The following is a 24,846-nucleotide window of genomic DNA, read 5'->3' as shown; positions in this document are numbered from 1 at the left end:
AACTTGATCATTTTGTACAACAAGGATGAAGGGAAGGAGTCCAAATGCAGCCCCAACTTTATAAAGCTTATATATTTCTAGTTGGGTCTTCTTTTATCTTTTCACGATAAATTGTATTTTAATGGCGGCTTTTCTTAGGAGGCAGGCAGCAGCTATCAAGATTATTGACTTTCAAGTTTATAACTATAGTGACATTTTTCGATGTGTTTGAACGTACTAAAAGAGCTACTTGCCCAGAGTAGGCTGTAGATCAGAAATTCAGAATTATAGATGAATTTATTTTTAAAAAGTATTTGTGTAACTTTCAACAACAACAACAACAACCCAGTGAAATCCCACAACATGGGGTTTGGGGAGGGTAGAGTGTACGCAGATCTTACTCCTACCAAGGTAGGTCGACTGTTTCTGAGAGACCCTCGGCTCAATAAAAACATAAAAAGAGGTCAGATAAGGCTAAGAAATTCAAAGCGCTATGGGAAAACAAATAATGAAAGCGTCACAAATAAAATAGAGTAATCAAAGTATAGAAAGTAATAGATAATAACAAATATAACAGAAATCAGAGCACAAGATATTGTAATGCGCTAATGCGCCTACGAATAGGGAAGAATAACGAGACTATGTACTAGCCTTCTACCCTAATGTGGGTCCTCCACACCCTCCTATCTAAAGTCATATCCTCGGTAAGTTGTAACTTCGCCATGTCCTGTCTAATCACCTCTCCCCAATACTTCTTCGGCCTACCCCTACCTCTTCTGTTACCATCCATGGTCAACCTCTCACACCTTTGCACTGGGGCATCTGTGTCTTCCACCTAGGACACTCCTACCTTGTTCCGAATAGCCTCATTTCTAATCATGTCGCTCCTGGTATGCACACACACCTATCTCAACATTATCATCTCAGCAACTTTTATCTTTTGAACGTGAGAGATCTTAACTGGCCAACACTCCGTCCCATACAACATAGCCGGTCTAACCACCACTTTATAGAACTTGCCCTTAAGTTGTGGTGGCACCTTCTTGTCACATAGTACTCCGGAAGTGAGCCTCTATTTCATCCACCCTGCCCTAATACGATGTGTGACATCATCATCAATCTCCCCTCTGCCTTGCATGATAGACCCAAGATACTTGAAACTACTTCTCTTTTGGATGGCCTGGGCACCAAACCTAACTTCCACGCCAACCTCCTGAGGTGTCTCATTGAACTTGCACTCTAAGTACTCTGATTTGGTCCTACTCAGCTTAAACCCTTTAGACTCCAAGGTATGTCTCGAATCCTCCAACTTAGCGTTAATTCATTACGAGTCTCATTGATCAGGACTATGTCATCCACGAAAAATATACACCATGGCACCTCACCTTGAATTTGTCGCGTCAATCCATCCATCACCAAGGCAAATAAAAATGAACTAAGAGATGATCCTTGATGCAACCCCATCACAACTGGGAAGTGCTCTGAATTTCCTCCTACTGTCCTTACCCTGGTTTTGGCTCCCTCATACATGTCCTCGATCACCCTAATATATGCCACAGGTACACCTTTAGCCTCCAAATATCTCCATAGTATCTCTCTTAGAACTTTATCGTAAGCCTTTTCTAGGTCGATGAATACCATATGCAAGTCCCTCTTCCTCTCCCTATACTTCTCTACCAGTCTTCTTATAAGATGGATAGCTTCTGTAGTTGAGCGTCCCGGCATAAATTCAAACTGGTTCTCTGAAATAGACACGCCTCTCCTCACCCTCATCTCCACCACTCTTTCCCACACTTTCATAGTATGGCTTAGTAGCTTGATACCTCTATAGTTGTTGCAACTCTAGATATCCCCTTTGTTTTTGTATAGAGGAATCATTACACTCGACCTCCATTCTTTGGGTATCATTGTCGTTTTAAAGATGACATTAAATAACCTAGTCAGCCACTCCAAATCTACCGAGCTCGCGCTCTTTCAAAATTCCCAGGAATCTCATCAGGTCCGATTGCTCTTAACCTCCTCAACCTTAATACTCCTATAATACCCAAAATCGTGACGTCTCCCTGTATGCTCCAAATCTCCCAACATGAAGTTTCTGTCCCCTCCGTCATTCAAGAGTTTATGGAAGTATGACTGCCATCTCTGTTTAATGAAAGTCTCATCTACCAATACTTTTTCATGCTCATCCTTAATGCACTTCACTTGATCCATATCACGTGCCCTTTTCTCCCGCACCTTGGCTAGCCTGAACAATTTTCTATCCCCACCTTTCTCTTTTAGTTCAGCATAAAGGCGTTCAAAAGCTGTCATTTTTGCCGTCGAAACTGCCGACTTCACCTCCTTCCTCGCTATCTTATAAAGTTCCTTATTCGTCCACTTCTCCATCTCATCCGTGCTTTCTATCAACTTCGCGTACGCCATCTTCTTTGCTTCCACCTTCCCTTGCACTTCTCCATTCCACCACCAGTCCCCTCGATGCCGACTACGACTACCTGTAGAGACTCCCAACACTTCTCTTGCTACAACCTTAATACAACTAGCCATCCTATACCACATACTAGTCGCATCCCCACTACTATCCCAGGCTTCCATGTCCTTCAATTTCACTCCCATCTCTAAGGCACTAGCCGTGGTCAAACTCCCCCATCTGTGTAACTTTCAAAAGAGTAAAATGTTATTTTATCCATTCATTAAATTGTAACCCCCCTCCCCCCCCCCCAAAAAAAATGACTTTTTATGTCCAAGTTCATGTTTATTGGATAAACTAGCTTCTGCATTGCATATTTATCTTAAAATACTTAGTATAAATTTTATATTACAAATAATAAATTTTAAATAATACATGTAATATTCGACAATCTCTTTGCTGTAAAATAAAAATAAAGACATACCAAAAAAATAACAACCATTAGCTGAGGTTAGAAAATGATCTTACAAATTCGATGCTACTTTCGTGGCATATATAGTACTATAATTTAAAGATAAATACGTACTATAATAAAAGTATTTATCTCAAAGAATTAACTATTATGCATCCAAAATAAAAACTTAAATTGATATATATATTGAATGGCATCATGATCAACTCAAATGTCAATAGAAGCGACCGAACCTTGTTTCGACTCAAACACATGAATATTTAAAAAGTATTTAAAAAAAAGAAAAAAGGGAGATGATAAATACCTAAAACTGAAGATGGTTGAGAAGAAAACTCAAAATATTGTGAACATTTTAACCAAATGAAATAGTAAAAAAGAACATATTTGGATTGACTTTTGATTTTTTACTTAATAAGCCAAATATCATAATTTAGGAATTCTAACTTGTGGGTTTTGGCTTATTTTTATCATTTTACTTCAAAATCATGTGGTTATAAATATTTTTAAATTTATCAAACACTTCAAAAGTGTTTAAAAGCTCTTTTTGACTAAAAAAACATTGAATCAATAGGTATTTGCTACGGGATGCTAGGCAACAACTTGCCTTCACATGATGAACTCTACAAGTCAAGAAACATTACAAGATTGAGACTTTATGTGTAACACCTAGAAAATTTTATGCTATAAATTCAAATCATTAGTCGTAGACATATAAGCTTGGATCGGATGATGTCTATAAATTTTCAAGAAACAACTTGCCTTCACATGATGAACTCTACAAGTCAAGAAACATTACAAGATTGAGACTTTATGTGTAACACCTAGAAAAGTTTATGCTATAAATTCAAATCATTAGTCGTAGACATATAAGCTTGGATAAGATGATGTCCTACATATATATGTGTGTTAAGGTCAACTGCCAAGTATAAAAAGTGTATCGGATATGTAGATCATAAGGGACCTCTAGTACTAAGTCGAGTTCAAAGCCTTTCTACCAGTTAAGTTTTCGTATTAGTTAATTCAAGGGTCAACTTCAAATGACCATATCTTCTAGAATATGAAGAGTTATGTGGATCATAACCTATCAAATTAAAGGTATTTGATTCTTTTTTCCAAATGGACATTGTCTTGTTGCTCGCCGGTCGAGCGCCCAAGGCATTTTCCTGCGATAGCGTACTAAGGCAGCAGTTACTACCTTGCTGCACAGTTCACCTCCCTAGTTCAATAACTTGCCCTAGAAAGAGAAGTTCTCAAGAAACTAACTTCCTCCAAGGTTGATTTATCATCCAAGCCCCAAGGTAAGATTTGAATAGAATTTCATAATTTCTTCATCACACCAATTAATACCTTTTACTCATGGAATCCACAGGTTTTCAAGAATATCCATCTCTAAGGTTCAAGAATGAGTTCTTTGTATCTTTTTCTCCAAAGATTCTCAAGGATTTAGAGCATTTAAGGTATATACGACTATATCTACATGTGGGAACAACTTTTTTCTTCCCCACGAACTACATTTTCATGCTTTCAAAGAATCCGTCATGAATAAATTAGGGTTAGGACGAACTCCATATTCTTGAAATTGTTCTTGAATCTTCATGAAACCCCCAAAACTCTCCATGAAAGTATTTCAATTTCTTGATAATTTGAGTTTTCTACAATTTTCTATATGAAATTACGAATGTTTATTGATAGAAGAAATTCTTATCTTGAGAACTACTTTAATGATTTTCTTTATGACTTCTTGATAAATCTTTGATGATTTCTTGATGTTTTCTTCGGAATTCTTATATTATGAACACTAGAACTATGAGTTACGAAAGTTCCCAAATATGAGACCTTATGACGCTATCTTATGATTCTCTAACTTTATTATTATGATATGATATATGTCTCTCATGAATGCAAAGCTATGATATATGAATTATAACCTCATGACGTGATGATATGATCAATGAAGTTTATGAACTATGGTACTTGAATGTTATGAATATGAGCCTTTGGGGTAATCCATAATCACATGAGATTAAGAGAGCTAAAGAATTAACCAAGAAGGCATAAGTTTAAATGACGAACGTCTGAAACCATGTTTGCTGATGTAGCTTAAGGATCGTACCGTTGGTTCAGGCAACTCCTTATTTTCTCTCTTGTTAAGGGCTAGTTATGAATCCACATGATATGTACATGTATGTCTCATACCTGACAAGGTATGAGATGGCTTAGTTGATCGAGACGAGATCAAATTCCTTGCTCTCAAATGGTGATTTATGTAGGGTACATTATTAGACTCCCATAATGAACTAAAATATGATGAAAGAAGTATAATTAAGGTAGTTTAAATGACTTCATCTCTTAACCTTCATATGTTACGATTATGACTATGTGAGTTGCTTCTATTGATCTGATATGTACATTATGTTTTATTCGGTCATTTTACATACACTACTATTTCATATGTACTTACGTCCCTTCTGTTGGGGCGCTGCATCTTTTTATTAATGCAGATTTAGGTACGCAGACACGTGATCGGCTTGCTCATTAGATTCCATTTCATCTGCTATTGGTGAGCCCCTCTTTGTTTCCTGGGGCTTAGTCTACATCTCTCTAATGCTTTATGTTTATGCATTCAAGGTATACCGGGGGCCTTGTCCCGATAGACATTACTCAGTTATGTTTAGAGACTTCATAGATAGACAGTTAGAAATGTTTCATGTTTGGACTTTTGTTTCCTTTGTCAGTGTTTTAAATTCTATGAATTACAATTATGCATAGAGTTTCGTTTATAAGGCTTGCCTCTTCAAATGTTTTAAAAATATATTTTAGCTCATGTCTCGATGTATGCTCATGTATAATGTCATGTTATGAGAATGCTCGAGCTAGAAATGGCATCGAGTGTCGGCCATATGTAGGATTTAGGCTCAAGACATGACATTATGATCCAAATCATGGACTTTTGCAAGGCTCCAACATTGAGGAACGTTATACTAGGACTTTCCGATTCAGATGTCAAGCATGCATATTGGTTCCGGCAATGAACATGCAATTGGGTGGGTTCAAAAAAAGGTTAAAGCTTGCTGGCAAGATGTTAAAAGTTAAGTATATTGTTGTTGGGAAGGAAATCAGCCCTGTCACAACCACATCTTATCTTACCTCACATCTTGGTTCTGCCATGAATAACATTTTTAATGCAATTAACTTCGCTGGTTTGGGATACGACATCAAAGTCTCAACCTCCATAGACATGACCTTGATTGAAAACACTATTATCCACCATCACAGGGCTCGTTTAGGAATTATGCTATGTGGTTTGTTGATTCGGTTGTTGACTTTATAAAATTCACACATTTACCTTTGATCGTTAAAATTTATCATTATTTTAGTTATTCGGGTGATCCAGGATATATTTCTCCACCATATGCTCTTTTTATAGCACCTAATATGGTGGTACGAGATGGTTCGCGCCAACATAGAAACTTTCTTGATGCAATGATGGATTCTATGTATACTTCCCTTTTATCTAATTTGTATTACTAAAATACTTAGAATAATAACTTTGCAGAAATTCGTAAGAAACAACAAAGTTTAAAGTATGTTTTCAAAATCAGAGAGTAAAAACCAGTATTGAAAAAAGAATTTTTAATAAAAAATTGAAACAGTATCAAAAAGGAAAAAATCGAGCTCAGTGACTGTGTCCTTTAGGAAATTATTTTCCTCAAGTATCCGAGGTTAAAAGAATATATCCTCCAATGATAGAACGATTTTACTCACCAGTGTATTGATATCAAAAGCAATGGTGTTAGTGAACCACTCAACGGGAGCAAAGTACACTAGATTTAGTTGTGCAGAAGAAGAAGAAGAAGTAGTTCAAAAAAATCGTAGTGAAAAGTCTAAGGAATAAAAGGTATTTATAGCCACCGAAGTACTGTTTTTGAAAGTTTTCAGCCTTCCAAAATAGTCATTTAAGAAACGACTATTTCTGAAAGTTTGCAACCTTTCAAATTAGTCATTTAATAAATGACGGAAAATTTAAATAAATCCGGTAAAGAAATGGGTTGCATGGATTCGGTTCGAACTGGGTCGTTTGGATTGGCTAATTTTATAATTAAATAATTAATAATTAATTAAATAATTATAAAATATTGTCCAAAAATAATCTCTCGATTGATCAGCTTTCAATGTCAAAGCCTAAGCCGCACAACCGACGATAATGATGGTGCAAGGGGGTCCCTCTTTTCCACTCTTTTAACAACAAGTAAAAGTGTTTTCTTATTTAAACATTTGAACTTTTATTTCCACCACAAATGAGGGAGAAGTGTTTTTCATTAAAGCATAAGGAACACTTCATATTCCTTCCTTCCAGATTCCCTCCATTTCCCATTTATTCTTACTATACCCAACAATTCCCCACATGAATAGAGAATGACTATAACATTAAAGAATGCACAACCAACTGTTTACTTTACAAGAAAGGATCAATTGCATCTGGATAAGTAAATTTTCCTTTGAACTTTCTGTAGGGAACATATGTCGAATATACTCGGTCAATCAGTAGATTTGATATCTTTGAAGCATCGATCTTTGGTGTATACCTAGACAACCATATGTCGCACAATCAACCCTTTACCATCTATGGTTCTTACGGTTGTATTCATTTCATCCATGAACACCTCCCAATTTCATGAGTGTATAGAGACTGGACTTTTACAATCATTCTCTTTGAAGCGGCTTACACTACACACTTACATAGGTGATTTTGAACCATGTTATCGTGTAGATACACTATTTGATCAAATCATCCAAACATAGAAGTTATTAAAAAACTTTAAGCTTTATTAACTCATTAAAAAATCACAATATTTTATCCTTGTTCCTAAATATTGTCTTCATCATGAGAATATTAGTTAATTGACAATGCCCAACCATCATTCACAACTTTTTTTGATCTCCTTGAACCTAGCTCTTGGGATCTCCAGTCTGTTAGGTAGAGTTAGCACCATGGTGAATTGTCCTAAGACTTAAACCCATCCCCTTAGATAATCTTTCAACTGCCTCACTGACTTGGCCTTTTGTAAGTAGATTCGACACATTATCCCTAGACTTTACATAGTCAATAGTGATAATTCCACTAAAGAGTAGTTATTTTATGGTATTATGTCTTCGTCGTATGTGAAGAGATTTTTGATTGTACATAGTGCTTCCTTCGCTACTTATTGTTGTTTGACTGCCACAATTTATGCATATAGGTCCTATAGGTTTGGGCTAGAATGGAATGTCTTCTAAAAATATTCGGAGCCATTCAACTTCTTAACTGGCCTTATCTAAAGCAATAAATTTAGATTTAATTGTAGAGCAAGTGATACATGTCTATTTGAATGATTTTCAAGAGATTGTTCCTCACCAAGGGTAAATACATACCAACTTGTAGATTTTATTTCATTTGAACCAGTGATTCTATTTGCATCACTATATCCCTCAATCACAGCGATATTTGTTATAATGCAAAGCATAGTTTTGTGTATGTTTCAGATACATCAAACTTTCCAACATTCTTGCATAGTCCAATTGTGAATCACTTCCACCTTCATTCTTCTGAAATGCAAAGCTTACATCAATTGTTGTCTCGGCAACATTTAAATCCAAATACTTGAACTTGTCAAATACTTTTTTAATATAATGAGACTACGATAATGCTAGACATCTGATTCCTAATGTCGAATCAGCAACTCCTAAATCCTTTATATCAAATTTGCTAGAGAGCATGCGCTTAGTATCATTTATATCTTCAATATCTTTACTCATTATTAACATTTCATCAACATATAAACAAATATTGAATTCATAATTTGGAGTATTTTTAATGTATACACATTTATCACACTCGTTGATCTTCTATCTGTTTGCCAATTTTGTCTAGTCAAATTTAGTATGTCATTGTTTAGGTGCTTGTTTAGTGACTTAACAAGTTTGCACACTTTCATTTCTTTACCAGGAACCACAAATCCCTCAGGTTATTTCATGTAAATTTCTTCCTCCAATTCTCCATTTAAGAAGGCTGTCTTAGAATTCAGTTGATGGATTTCAAGACCTTATATAACCGCTAGTGCCACTAACACTCGAATAGATGTTATTCTTGTTACTGCAAGAATGTGTCAAAGTAATCAAGACTTTTTTTCTATTTATAAACTTTGACTACAAGTCTAGCCTTATATTTGTCAATAGTGCCATCAACTTTTATTTTCCTTTTAAAGATCCATTTTGATCCTAAATATTAATTTTCGGGAGAAAGATCGACCAGTTCCCATGTATGATTATTCAAAATTAATTTAATCTCACTATTGACTACTTCTTTCAAAAATGTTGATTCAGAAGAAGACATTGATGTTTTAAATGTTTGAGGCTCATTTTCAAGCAAGAATGCTATAAAATTTGATCCAGAAGAAGTAGATGTCTTTTGGTGTTTGCTGCGCCTTAGATCCTTTTTACGTAGTGTACTTTACTTTGGTTCTTCCCACGGTCTTTTACATCTTTCACTTGACGACTCGCATTTAGTTTTATATGGATAAATGTGTTCAAAGTTTTTAGCATTATCTGACTCAATTATCATATTAATATGAATTTCAAAATTTTTGAATTTGTGAAGTCAAAACTATCGGGCCTTGTTGTTTGTAGCATATTCAATGAACACACGGTCCACCCATATTTTTTGGTCCAATTTTTACTCTTTTGGATAAAGGAGCTTGTACCTTTGCTAAACACCCACACATTTTGAAATATTTCAAGTTGGGTTTTCTTTCTTTCCGCAATTCGTATGGAATAGATTGAGTTTTGTTTTGAGGCACGCTATGGAACTTTTGGTTGGCTGTAAGGATAACTTCTGTAACACCTATAAATTTCTAAGCTAAGACCCAAATCATTTTTCATATACATATAGGATTGTACCAGGTGATTCTTAATTTTTCATAGGTGTTAAGGTCAATTCTTTACTATAGGAATAGATTTGGAAATGAATTAAGGTCATAAGAATCCTCTAGCAAAAAGTTGAGTTGAAGGTTTCTTTACCGATTGAGTTTTGATATAAAATTTTACTTTGGTCAACTTTAAACTATCATATCTGCTAGAATATAAAGCGTTAGGTGGAACATAAAATATCAAATTAAGGTCTATAAATCCTTTTTTCAATGTCACCAAGTTTGCCTCCACCAAAGTTTTCAGTCCAACAACTTCATAATCAGGTATGTAAGGCTACTCAGAGCGTTGACCAAAGTTTTTCCTCACGCCTTGCATCTAAATTTAGCCAATAGAAGATTAACCTAGGGTTCTACTCGAGCTTCTCTGAGTTCTTGAATCAAGATAGCGTTCGTTCTATTGTATTTTGAGTATTATCTTATTTTTAGTATTGAGTATATGTTCCTCCATATAGAAATTCTGAATTTTTCTTGAGATATAGTTCATGATTATTCCTCCCATGAACTCCACATTAGTTGAGAAGTTAAACTAGTTGCATTTCTTTAAATTATGCATGATTTTTAGAGTTTGAGTAAACTAAAGAATTTATGCATTAATTTATATTGAGAATGAGCTTGAGAAACAAGAGTTATTTTTAAATGCATTTACTGAGATTGAGAAAGTATAACTATTTTAAAGAGAATATAGTGAGTTTGAGAAAGAGTTGAGTTAGACTTAGGTAAGTTCAATGAGACTTAAAGAGATGTATTTTGAGTATTTTATTCACAGTGATATATGAGCAATAATGCATATTTTTAGGAGTAGTATTAAGCATCCATTTGGATAAGAATTTAGACAATTCAAACCCCATAAACTACATAGATACATGAGTTGAGTTTGCGTCTCTTATCCTGACAAGGTAATGGATGGCTTTAGCATGTGAGCAATGCATTGTCATCATGAGGCTCATAGTGATGTTTGTGGGTTAGAGAAACTCCCCAAGAAAAGTAAAGTTATATTATTTTCAATATTCAATATTGCTGCATATTTTTCAGTTATAAAGTTTTGAGGTTTTTTATTACACTTGTATTGTTTTACTTTTAGTCAAGGTATTTTCAAAATTCTGTTCAACATGAGTATTTAGTTCAGTTCAATATTTTTATTCAGCTTTATTATATACAGTATTGTCACGCCCCGGGAGGGTACTCTAGACGTAACCGGCACTCAGAAACCTTTTCTGGCTCCCAAGCGAACCACATAGCCTGATCACACATCCGTTCATTCATTCATTCAGCGGAAAATTTAAAAATAAAGAATAATTTAGCGGGCAACTCAAATCACCCATCCAACTCAAAGAATAAAGGCCATGGGCCGACAGATCAACTAAAATATTTGTCATTTAAAAATAGTTTGACAAGAATAACTCAATCGACTCATCACTATCTAGTCTATGAAGCCTCTATCACTACTATCTAATTGGTGCCAATGACATGTTCATGGCTACCTCAAATCAAAATGAAAAGGGCTAACTCAATGCAAGAATACACAGACGGTGTCCTCCGAATGTAGGGGAGGACTCACCAACACGCTGAGTGCGAATAGATCCCCAACGATGCTCCTAATGACGATCTCTTAAACCTGTCTCTGTATCATGAAACGATGCAGGTCCAAATGGACGTTAGTACGTGGAATGTACTGGTATGTAATATGGCAGAATGAAGCATACCTCAAGGAAGAATAGCAGCGGTCCAAATATCTCAAATTGAAAAGATGAGAGAGACTCAACAAGGCATCATAAGTCTAAAGTAATAATACATTTTTAGACAAAGACCAATCATATACCATACGGTCCAATCCAATCATACACAATACAGTTCAATCAAATCATTTACAATTTGATCCCTTTCAATCATGTACACTCCGATTATATACACTCAACTCAACAATCAACTCAAAGGACTCAACTCGATAAATATGCAAATTAAATTATGCAACGTTTTACAATTCAACTCAAAGGACTCAACTCAATAAATATGTAGCAACTCACTCAAGTGTCCTAAGTCTAACAAGAAATAGTTTAGATAGGACTAACTCATAAGCATAGAGCAACTCACTCAACTCAACTGACTCAGAGTACTATCAAGACCTAAATGGGAGTTTCTCTTAACCGACAACCAACACTTATGAGCCAGTTAAGGTACAACGAAACGACGTCGTTGCCACGCCCGTTCATACCTTGCCAGGGCATGAACGACGAACACTCATGAATCCAATCCAACCAGGTCCTATAATGTCAGGACAAAAGCTCTCGGGGAAGCATCCAACTTTAACGGTTCAATCCCCCCTACGTTTGGCAACACAGGTATTGGGTTCGAGTATGGACTATACTCTTACCCAATTCGGTGCTCAATACTCCTCCCATGACTCCATGCTCATAAAACTCCTCCAATCATCTCAAACAAGCCCTCACGGCTAGTTTCATGTGGAACATTGCCACCTCATCAACTTTGTTCTCATTTTAACTCAATTAACTCATAATGACGAGTCTAATTGGACCTTCTTTCAAATTGACTCCTCTCAAATCATCAAACTCTTCTCTTTAAAAATTTATACAATCTCAACTCAATGATTGCAGAAAATATTATGTACATAAAAATATAATTTCAACTCCTCAACTCAAACTCAAAATAGATACTTTAATGTAAAAATACTCAACTCATTTAAAGGCTCCTCATACTCAACTCATACTTAAACTCTTTTCTAAATCAAAGATAAAACTAATAATTCTTTAGACTCAAAATAGTGTATAAGTAGTTTATGCAAAAAGGTTCACAATTAATTTATTTAAAGCTCCTCCTCAAAAGATCATTTATTTTCAAAACATTCCTAAAATTCCAATCAACTCAAATTATGCACATCACATACCCCAAACTCACATTAGACTCCAATCCACTTCATCACATAACATCCTCATCACATCATCATCATATATTATCATTTACATCATCATCAAACATTATCATCACATCATTGTCAAGTATCATCATCACATCAATCATCAAACATCTACTCCAAAATCCTTATTTTTGCCCTATGTTCATTTTATAGAAGCGAAAGGGACATTCTTAACTAATCAATTCATTCTTTTCATTCCAATCAATACATATATATACACACAACTATCCATCTCAACCTCAAGACATTTATGACAAGAAATCTCATCTTGAGTTCATGTGAATGAAACATGGACCCATACTCTCAACAAAACTCAACTCAAGAATATCGTCAATACCTATAAATCTATATACAAAGATACATTTGTAGCCAAAAATATGAAAGATAACTATTTAGTAACTCAAGTCATTAAAAACATCAATCAACTAATAGTACTTAAAAACATTCCATAGTTTAGGAAAACTCTCAAGAAAACCTTCTTAGAAGGTTCAACTCTTTCACAACTTCTATCCAACACATATATGGGCATATGGAAGAACTAAATCCATATTTTAGGTTAGCCTTACATACCTTGTTTGAAGACTTTGAAAGAACTTGATGTTGGGTATTTAATGGAAGACTTGAATCCTTGAAACTCTTGAAGGCACCTTTTGTTGGAGATGGATTTGGAGAAGAAGAAGAAGAAGAGAGGGAAAATATTTAGGGCTTTTTAGAGAGAGAGAGGAGCTGAAAATAATGGTCCAAAATGCTCAAGGATGGTGTATATATAATTTGGAAAAAGTCCAAGTTGCCCCTCTTCCAAAAATCTGGAAATTTGGGCAAAAGTCTTGCTGGCGCTATAGTGGCGCATCGCGCCAAGCTAAAATAGGCTTAAAAACCTGCACATCTAATAGTGGCGCATCGCGCCAAGCCCCAAACTACTGAGGCTGTTTTCTGGCGCTATAGTGGCGTGGGGCACCACTGGAGCGCCAAGCCTGAATCTCGCCCAGGCCTGAATATTCCTGCAGTACTAGTCCGTAGTAAAATGGCCATAACGTTTGACTCCGAACTCCAAAAATTGCAATCTTGGTGGCGTTGGAAAGAAGACTCAAAGACCTTTAATTTGGTAGGTCGTGGTCCACCCATTTCATTATATCCTAGGAGATATGGTCGTTTAAAGTTGACCCTTATACTAACTCGTCCGAAAACTTAATCGATTGGAGTTCTTTGGACTCGACTTGGTGTTAGAGATCACTTATGACCCCTAAACACATATAACACACTTCAAATACTTAGGAATTAATCCTAAATCACATGTAGAATTACAAGTCCTCCGGCCCGAGTCTTCCCACACGTGAAGAAATGTTTGATTCTTTGCGAAAAGTTTTCCGGGGTGTCACAAGTATGTTCCATGTACTGACACCATTTGGAGATGCATCGTTTTATGATGTAGATTCAAGTACTCACGATAGCAGACATTCATAAGAACTCTTTTTATCAGCAGTTGGCAAAATTGTGACACCTATCTCAGTTTAAAGAGTAGTCAAGTAGTCGTGGTTCTTGTTTCGACATCTATCTCAGTTTAGTAGAGGCTTCATTGACAAATTTAGTGAGTTAGTTCAATTTATTTATTCTGTTATTTTAAACCTTATTAGTATTTATATTAAGAGCTATTTTCAGACTTTACAAAATTGAGATTGAGATATTTTGAGTTTTGCTTAAATGTTTTAAAGGTTCGCTTTAAAAAGCTTTCGCAGGTTTATTTAGTCTTCAGTTCAGTAATCAGCCTGGCTAAGGGTTTGCTTGGGGCAGGCAATGGTCTCCGAGTTACAACCACGTCCAAAGTGTAGGCTCGGGGCATGACAACTTTCCCCCCACAAGCTCTGTGAGAAACCAAAACTTATTAATAAAGTATTCATCATCTCTTTTAATGTTTGATTTTTCCTTTCTGCAATTTCATTTGATTGTGGTGTATAGGGGACAATAGTTTGATAAATAATTTCATATTCTAAATATATCTCTACAAAAGGAGATTCATATTCTCTACCCTATCACATTGAATCATTTTTATCTTTTTAATCAATTGATTCTCCACTTCGTTCTTGTATTGCCTAAATGTGTCAATTGCTTCATCCTTACAATTAAACAAATACACATAGCAATATTGAGTTCAGTCGCCAATAAAAGTTAGAAAATACTTGTTTCCACTGCGAGATGGTATTGACTTTATATCACATATATTTGTATGAACTAAATCTAAATGATTTGTATTTCTATCAATAGATTTATGATGTTTAACAAACTTAGATTCAACACAGGTTTCACATTTAGATTTAATACAATCGAACTTAGGCAATACTTCTAAGTTCATCAAATTTGTAACATTTTATAGTTGACTCGTATTAAAAGAACATGCAATAAAGCATTTGATTTAAATAAGTAAACAGAAGAAGAATTCTTATTAATCTTGTCAACAATCATTACATTTAGCTTGAAAGGGCCCTCAGTGAGGTAGCCCTTTTCTAAAAACATTTTTTTCTTACTTATTATAGCTTTGTCACTAACAAGGACACACTTACATTCATTTTTAATGAGTAGTCCTGCTGAAACTAATATTTTCCTAATTGTAGAAACATCCAGGACTTTATTGAGAGTCAGTACCTTGCCGGAAGTCATCTTCAAAAGTATCTTCCTAGTTCCACAATCTTGGGGGTTGCAGTGTTCCCCATGAAAAGCTCTTTATCGAATTCAACCAGAGTGTAGCTTGCAAATGCTTCTTTTACAAAACAAATATATTGAGTGGCACCAAAGTAAAGAAACCACTCCTTTGGGTTTCCAACCAAGTTTCACTTTGATATCATATCATATAGGTCATCCACATCCTCCATCTTTTCCACCATGTTTGCTTGAGCCTTGTTGTTTTCCTTGTCCTTCTTTGGGAAACGACATTTGAGAGCCTTGTGGCCATCTTTTTCATAATTATAGCAATTGTCATTGAGCTTTTTCTTGGCTTGCTTTTTCTTCTGTCTAGTGGACTTGTCTTTTTTCTTTCCTTTTGTAGGGAGCCTCTTCAACAATATTAACTCCTATAACTGTTGAATTTTCACGTGACGTCTTCTCAATTTTTTTGTTATCTTCTTCAATCTTGCGATGAATTACAAGATTTTCCAGCTTCATCTCTTTGCGCTTGTGTTTTAGATAGTTTTTGAAGTCTCTCCAAAAAGAAGGTAAATTTTCAATTATCGCAGCCATTTGAAATGCTTCATTAACCACCATACCCTCATTAATAAGATCATGGAAAATAAGTTGAGGCACTTGAACTTGGGTTCGAACTGTTTTGTTGTCTATCATTTTATAGTCTAGAAACTTGACAACCATAAACTTTTTCAAGCATGCGTCTTCATTCTTATACTTTTTCTCAAGTGCATCCCGCAACTCTTTCAAAGTATTTAATGCACTGTAAACGTTGTACAAAATCATCTAAAGCACTTAAGATGTAGCCCTTCCATAGGTAGTTTGCCTGATTCTCTGCCTCAACAATCATGAATTTTTCTGTCTGTGATATCAGAAGTAGAGACAAGAGGATCTTCATTGATAAACTTCTGCATACCAAGTGTGCTAATCCAAAAAATACCTTTTGTTTCCATCCTTTGAAGTTACTCCAGAGAATTTCTCCATTTTTTCGACCGGTGGCACAACAATTTGGCTTGGTGACGCAACAATTACAGAAGTAGTAGCACTTTCAATTGTCATTTTTTTCACTTTCAAAATTGACAAATTTGATTCAGTAAGAAATAAACACAATCACAAACTTATCACAAAAACAATTACGAATGTTTTCTATTCTTCAAATCATTGTACAAATATGAACTTTAATATTTCAATGAAGTTTTTATATTCATCAAATTGAAATATTAATTCACACTTAGTATTTAACAGCTTAGTGAATTTTTTATACTATTCAAACTAAATGCACATTGAGATTTATTCAGAGAAGATTTTGTATTCTTCAAATCGAAGGAGTAGAAAATAAGAAGATTTTAGTCTCCAAAAATTCAGACACTGTTAAATTTCAAATGGAGTTGAAAAACAGATTTTAGTCTCCAAACAATAATATAAATTAATAATAAAAACAATAATTTCCTTAAGGCTTTACTGGTGTTCGACTTGGAATATCTTACTAATGCTCTGATACCATGTTAACTCCACCCATGGAGCTTTGTATGATCACTACGATTGATTAAGATGAGCTAGATAAGGTAGATGAGGAAGATGCAGAGAAGAAGAAGAGGAAGAAGATGAAGAAAGGAAGAAGATGCAGAGAAATGAAAGGAATCTACATTTCACAAAAAATGTGACTTGATTCATTCATTCATTACATGTGTGTAGGGTTGATTTATTTATAATGCATCTAGAGTTAGTTTATATTCACAACAACCTATAACTAACTCATAACAAACTCTAACTAACTCATAACAAACTCTAACTAACTTTTAACCAACTTAGTTAACCATGTTAGCTTGTTAACTTGCCTATGGTTAACACTCCCCCTCAAGCTCATAGTTTGAACAAGTTCATCACTCCAAGTTCATTTAATAGCCCCTTATGTTGTGCCTTACCAAGACTTTTTGTGAGCAAGTCAGCCAAATGATCCTTGGTGTGTACGAATTCAATTTTCAGCATTCCTTGATTGATTTTCTCTCTTACAAAGTGACAATCAATGTCTATGTGTTTGGTCCTTTCACGAAATATAGGATTCATAACAATCTGAATTGTGTCTTTGTTGTCACACACCATGGTTATAGGCAACTCAATGTGTATGCCAAGTTCTTCAAACAAACCTACTAGCCATGTAACTTCTACAACATAGTTTGACATGCTTCTGAACTCAACTTCAGCGGAACTTCTGGACACAGTCTCTTGCTTCTTCGACTTTTAGGATATCAAGGCTCCACCAAACTTCACTAAGTAGCCAGTGACTGATCTCCTTGTCTCTAAGCAGCCACCCCAATCTGAGTCACAGTAGGCTAGAAGCTTGTTAGTGTCTCCTGCTGGCATTAATAAGCCAAGTCCAAGTGCTTCTTTTAAGTATGTAACTACTCTAAATGCTTCCTCCATGTGGGACTCTTTTGGACAGTGCATGTACTGAATTAGGACCTGGACTGAGAAAGCTAAGTCAGGCCTAGTCATGGTTAAGTATAGCAGTCTTCCTACTAGTCTTTGATACCTGCCAGGATCTTGCAGCTTGTGATCTTCATGTCCCTCATTACTTTTGATACACTTATCATATTGCACAGAGGTCAACTTCTGATTCTATTCTAGAGGTGTCCCTACAGGTTTAGCTCTCCCTAGGCCACACTTAGCTATTAGTTCAAGAGCATACTTTCTTTGAGACATGTGAATCTCTTTGCTTGATCTAGCACATTCAATACCTAGGAAGAATTTGAGTTCTCCTGGATCCTTCATCTTGAATTCCTTTTGTAAATCTTTCCTTGTGTCACTAATGATATGCTGATTACTGCCAGTGATCAAAAGATCATCTACATAGACCAACACAATGACTGTATCATCCTTATCATGTCTAGTAAAGAGAGAGTAGTCATAGTGACTCTGATGGAATCCGAAGTGAATTAAGGACTGTGTTAGCTTGAAGTTCCACCGCCTTGGTGCTTGTTTGAGACCATATAGAGACTTATGAAGTTTGCAGACTTTAGAACTCTCCCCCTGTCTAGCAAATCCAGGAGGAATGGTCATGTACACATCTTCTAACAAATCACCATTGAGAAAAGCATTGTGAACATCCATTTGATGTATGACCCAACTTTTTGATGCAGCAAGAGCAGTGATAGACCTCACAGTAACCATATTAGCCATAGGACTAAAAGTATCACTATAATCTAGGCCCTCCTGTTGACTATACCCCTTAGCTACTAATCTGGCCTTGAGCCTCTCAACCTCCCTTGTAGACTTATACTTGACTTTGTAAATCCATTTGCAGCTAATAGGTTTCTTACCTGGAGGAAGGTCTACTAGACTCCAAGTCTTGTTGTCCACCAAAGCATCTATTTCCAACTACATTGCCTGAATCCACTGAGGGTCAAGAGTAGCTTTTTTATAAGAAGAAGGCTCTAAGATAGCTGAATATGCCTTGATAAAAGAGTTGTAGGAAGGGGAAAGATGTCTATAGTTAACATAGTCAGACACTGGAAATGAACAAGAGTGGCTCTTGGGCTGAGTGATAAAGTCCTGAAGCCAGATATGTGGTTTGGATGGTCTAGAAGACCTCTTGGAAAGAATAGGAGAAGAGGTTGATAGAGGTTGGGAGACTGTAGGAACTGCAGTAGGGGACATAGAAGGAGATGAAGTAGTTGAATAGACTTCAGGTGCAAGAGGAGCTGCTGTAGTGGGTAGATTATAAGGAACTATGGGAATAGATGGTGCAGTGTTAGATGGTAAGAAGGTTAAGATTGGAAATATGGAATTGGCTGAGGTTTGTAAATCTCTGAAAGGAAACAAGTCTTTTTTAAAGACAACATGCCTGTTTACAAATAAGGATTTATCATGGAAATCATATAGAAGGTATCCCTTTTGGGACATAGAGTCGCCCAAAAGAATAACAGATATGGCTCTAGGAGAAAACTTATCTTTGATGGATGGACCAGTGGCAAAACACAAACAACCAAAGGTTCTTATATGAGAGAGGGATGGAGGATGCTGATACAGTAACTCAAAAGGAGACTTATAGAACAGTAGTTTAGAGGGAAGTCTATTAAGAAGATAAACAGCAGTGGTAGCACATTCACCCCAAAACTTTAAAGGTATGGATGCCTGGAACCTTAGGGCTCTTGCCATGTCTAATATAGACATGTGTTTCCTCTCAACTACACCATTTTGCTGAGGTGTATAGACACATGTGCTTTGATGACATATTCCAAGGCTGGATAGCATAGATTGAAAAGATGTGCTCATAAATTCAGTCCCATTATCAATTCTAAACACCTTGACACACGTAGAAAATAGGTTGTGAACTTGAGCAAAGAAATGTCTCAGCACAACTATGGAGTCAGACTTAGCAGTGACAAGAAATAACCAAGTGAATCTGGAATAATCATCTACGACAGTAACAAAGTACTTCATTCCATTATGAGTAGGCACCCTATATGGACCCCAAACATCACAATGCACTAAATCAAAGAGTGCCTTTGAAGTATGAGTGCTTACAGGAAATGGAAATTTGGTTTGTTTAGCTAATGGACACATAGTACAAGTAGAATGATCTGAGGTATCTAAGGCAGCAAGACTAGAAGACCTCCTTATAACATCAATGGGAGCATGTCCTAGCCTCCTATGCCACAGTGTAATGCACTCAGAATTACCACATATAGGACTACTAGTAGAAGATGTCTGAACTGTTTAAGCAGCACTACATAAATGTGGAGTAGGAACAAAATAGTTGGAGCCTTCCTTGAGGATGTAGAGCCCTTCATCTTCTCTACCAATCCCGTTGACTTATCCACTATAGAGATTTTGGAAAACACAGAAATCAGGAAAAAATGTTACCATACATTAGAGTTCCTTAGTGAGCTGAGACACAGATAACAGGTTGCATTTGAATTCAGGTACAAATAGAACATTTCCAATAACTTGATCTCCAAATACTTTTGTGGTGCCAACATGAGACACTGATTCTACATTTCCAGTAGGTAGAAGTACCTGCCTCCTTTTAGTCTTAGACACTGAGGTGTACTTATCTAACAGTGTTGATTGAGATGTCATATGGTTAGTGGCTCCTATATCAACTATCCACTCCTTACTTACATATTTGGATACTAGAGCAGACAAAACTCTACCTGTAGTAGCAGCTTTAGCTGAGTGCTCTTCACCAGTGTCACTTCCTTTGGCTAGTAGCTGCATGATCTGTTGATATTGATCAACTGTAAAGAAAGCTGCAGGTGGCTTATTTGCTGCACTAGTATCTCCATTGTGTGATGGACCTGTATTTTGAGCAACTGCAACTTGGTTAGAAAAAGAACTAGAGCTAGATGTAGAGCTACCAGTTTTCTTCTTGGATCTCCATCCAACTGGATAGCTTTTGACTTTGAAGCATTGATCCTTAGTACGACCTCTGTAACCACACACTTCACAAATGATGACAGGTTTCTGTGATGATTTCTGATAATTATACTGAGTCTCATATTGATTCTTGCTTGGATTCCCACTACCACTAGGATGATGACCAAAGTTATCACTCCCAGAACTATGACTATTCCCTCCCTTTTGATTAAACAATGGAGTGCTCTCAATTAGTTTCGGAAGAGATGAGCTTTCATAGTTCGTGTGTGCTATGTTTCTTTGGCTTTCATGATCTATGACAAGAGAAAAGGCTTTGTTCAGATTTGGAGTTGGTGACTGCATAAAAATTTGTCCTCTAACTGCAAAGTATGTTTCATTTAGTCCCATTAGGAACTCTAGTAGCCTTTGATACTCATAATGATCTTGAAACTTCTTAGACTCAGGGCATGAGCAGCCTGGACAAGGCATAATTGAGTCAAACTCATTCCACAGGCCTTTGAGTGTAGTGCAGTAGTCTGTAACTGACATAGTCCCCTGACTTAGACTATGAATTTCCTTATAGAGTTGGTACACATGAGCTCCATTAATTTTTTCAAACCTTTCTTTTAGATCACACCACACTTTGTGTGCATCTCCACCATATACAACAGTTCCTAGTAGTCCAGGTCGAACAACATTCATAATCTAGAAAAGGATTACAGCATTACACTTCTCCCATGCATCAGCAAATTCAGGCCCAAACTTAGACTTAGGAAATCTGCCATCTATAAATCCAAGTTTACTCTTACCTAGCAGCCCAATCCTCATGTATCTACTCCATATTACATAGTTCTCTGAGACAATCATTTGAAGAGATATTAAGTAGCTACTTGGAGTATCATTTTGATGCAAGAAAAGTGGATGATTATGTTCGATATTTGGGACTATGAAGTCATCTGCTACAGTCATTGCTGCTGTGTTTTCAGTGCCTAATGTTCCAGATGTAGTTTTACCTAAGTTCACCATTAAACTTTCTTCAAAACTGAGTATGATGAGCCTTACTTATGATTCAAACACTTTCCAGATTTGAATCAAATTTACTACACCTGCACTGCACTTCTTCTAAGGCTTTACTGCTGCTCGACTTGGAATATCTTACTAATGCTCAGATACCATGTTAACTCCACCCATGGAGCTTTGTATGATCACTACGATTGATTAAGATGAGCTAGATAAGGTACATGAGGAAGATGCAGAGAAGAAGAGGAGGAAGAAAATGAAGAAAGGAAGAAGATGCAGAAGATGCAGAAGAGAAGATGCAGAGAAATGAGAAGAATCTACATTTAACAAAAAATGTGACTTGATTCATTCATTCATTACATGTGTGTAGGGTTGATGTATTTATAATGCATCTAGAGTTAGTTTTTATTTACAACAACCTATAACTAACTCATAACAAACTCTAACTAACTCATAACAAACTCTAACTAAATTTTAACCAACTTAGTTAACCATGTTAGCTTGTTAACTTGCCTATGGTTAACAATACACCACATAAATTTCTGGTGAAGGGTGTGCACTAAGCCATCCTTCACCTACTGTGGCTCCGCCCATGGGGGACGCTCTTTCCAACTCTTTTAACAATAAGTAAGAAGTATTTCCTTATTTAAATAGTTGAACTTTTTTTTCACCACCAATAAGGGAGACATCTTTTTCATTAAAGCTTCGGGAACACTTCATATTCCCTCCTTTGATGTTTCCTCTATTTCCCTTTTATTTTTACTATACCCAACATTCCCTTAATAATGTACCAAGAGGGAGATTTGTAGACATCATTGTATCTGAGAGTGGATGGACATCCACTGGTGGATTTGGAACCATAACAGACAATGCAATAATTTACTTGAGAAAATTAATTCAACATGCTAAAGAGGGTATACCCCAAGAAAGCCTGGGCCTATTGAGACCTATTTATATGCCATATTTGATGATAATAACAAGAATCCACAGTACGAGAGATATTTTGGATTGTTTTCCCCCAACAAGCAACAAATATATATATAACCTCAACTTTGGGGTTTCTGATAGAGTTTGGGACATTTCTGCTGAAACTAATGGCATTGCTTCTCTCCTAAGTGATGTGAGAAAAGACTTTGAAAACATCATTTTCTTCTATATTTGAATTGTAAGTGGGAAAAAGATTTCATTTCCTCCTCCATATCTCGTTAAGTAGTCATTTTCTTAGCAATGCACATTCATTTTCACACCCAAAAAAATAGGCATTTTATTGGATGAAAAACTTAGTACCAACAAGAGAATTCGTTCTTAATGCAATCACAGAGTGGTATTTTAACTTTTTTATTTCTTTCTGATTTTGGTTGTCTAGCAAACAACTTTTAGTAAGTTTGCAAATTTCATGGACCATCAATTACATAAATAGGTATTTTATTTTTTTTAACCTTCTAGCAACTTTTGTATGTTTATAACTTTCATGGACCTTGATGAAGGGTACAGATTTTTGTATGTGTTGCTAAGTGTTGTCAACTTAGTACTTTTGTTTTGATATTTTGTTGTAACTTTTGGATTTCTTTGATCTAAAGTTCTATAATTCAGAAGGTAGTTGTAATGTGTGGTGAAACTTTATTCAAGTTTAATATAAGGAGGTATGTTCCAGGATTTAAGGGACTTTGACATACCACTTTATGTATTTATATATGGTGTAAACTTTTATTGTATGAAAAGAATATAAATCTGCTCCCTTTCTCCATATTATCTCTCTGTTTTCATAATTGTTTTTCTCTTTCTCTCCTTCAATTGGTATCAGAGTATAATTGATCTATGAGGGACCTTTTTAAGAGAAAAACACAGCAAGAACACCCATCAAGTTTAACTAGTCCAGGTCTCTTTCTGTTCAGTTCCCCTTCACATGCCTTCTACCAGCTCTCCTCTTTCACCCCTATCTTTAATTGCGAGAAATACCAAGTTTGGCTAGTGAAGATGAAGACATATTTAAAGGGTCTTGGTTTATGGAAGTATGTTGAGGAAGATAGCAGTCCAGAAACTTTTAGAGCAAACCCAACTCTCTTCAGCAGATCAGAATTCATGAAGAAGAGAGCGCAAAAGGTCTAAAAGCCTCGTCTTTTATTCATGCAGCTATCTCAGAGTCAATTTTTACAAGGATCATGACATGTGAATCTACCAAAGAAGCTTGGGATATGCTAAAGCGAGAATTCCAGGGGAGTGATATGATGAGGAAGATGCAAATATTGAATCTAAGAAAAGAATTTGAGATGTTAAGAATGAAAGAGACCGAAAAGGTGAATGATTATGTTGATAGAATCATGAAAATTGTCAATCAGATCAGGTTGTTGGGAGAAAAAGTTGAAGAGAGGAGGATTATTGAGAAGGGGATGGTGACACTCCCAGAAAAATTTGAAGCAAAAATCTCCTCAATTGAAGATACTTGGGATACGTCTCATGTCATATTGAATGAACTATCCAACACTCTTATTGCTGTGGAGAAAACAAAAGCTTTTGGAGATAAAGAGAACTCAAGCGAAATCGCTCTTGTGGTAGTTCAAATATCTAAATCTCAATTTGATGGTGAATTAAAAAGGCAACCAAATGGAAGACATGGTAAGGAGGAGAAGGAGCAATATAACAACCAAGGGAGATATAGAAGATCCAAGTATCCACCTTGTCCTTATTGTAAAAAGACCAATAATGCATAAAAGTTTCACTGGTACAGACCTGGAGTTTAATGTAAGGTCTGCAAACAGTTTGGTCATGTGGATAAGGTGTGCAAATCAAATCAAAATCAGCCAGCTCAAGCTCAAGGCCAACTAACCCAAGTTACTAAAAATGTTGAAGATCATGAAGAGAAGTTGGTTGCTGCTTCTATTGCTAAAGAATGCAATGTAGTAGTTCAAGATCATGATGTGTGACTTGTTGATAGTGGATGCACGCATCACATGACAGCTAACTTGAACAATTTTGAATGGCAGGACCATAATTATTTCTCCAAAATCAGACTTGGAGATGGCAGACTCGTAGATGCAAA

General features: G+C 36.0%; 1 pseudogene; it reads left to right on the top strand.

The window, feature by feature from the left end:
* The first annotated feature begins 121 nt into the window (after positions 1 to 121).
* LOC129884218 (glucan endo-1,3-beta-glucosidase, basic-like) lies at positions 122 to 24,517 on the top strand (annotated as a pseudogene).
* Positions 24,518 to 24,846: the final 329 nt, after the last annotated feature.

Source organism: Solanum dulcamara, chromosome 4, assembly GCF_947179165.1.
Source record: "Solanum dulcamara chromosome 4, daSolDulc1.2, whole genome shotgun sequence".
In the NCBI taxonomy this organism is placed as follows: Eukaryota; Viridiplantae; Streptophyta; class Magnoliopsida; order Solanales; family Solanaceae; genus Solanum; species Solanum dulcamara.
Note: the sequence above shows the minus strand (reverse complement) of the source record. Positions and strands in the feature narration are given on the sequence as shown.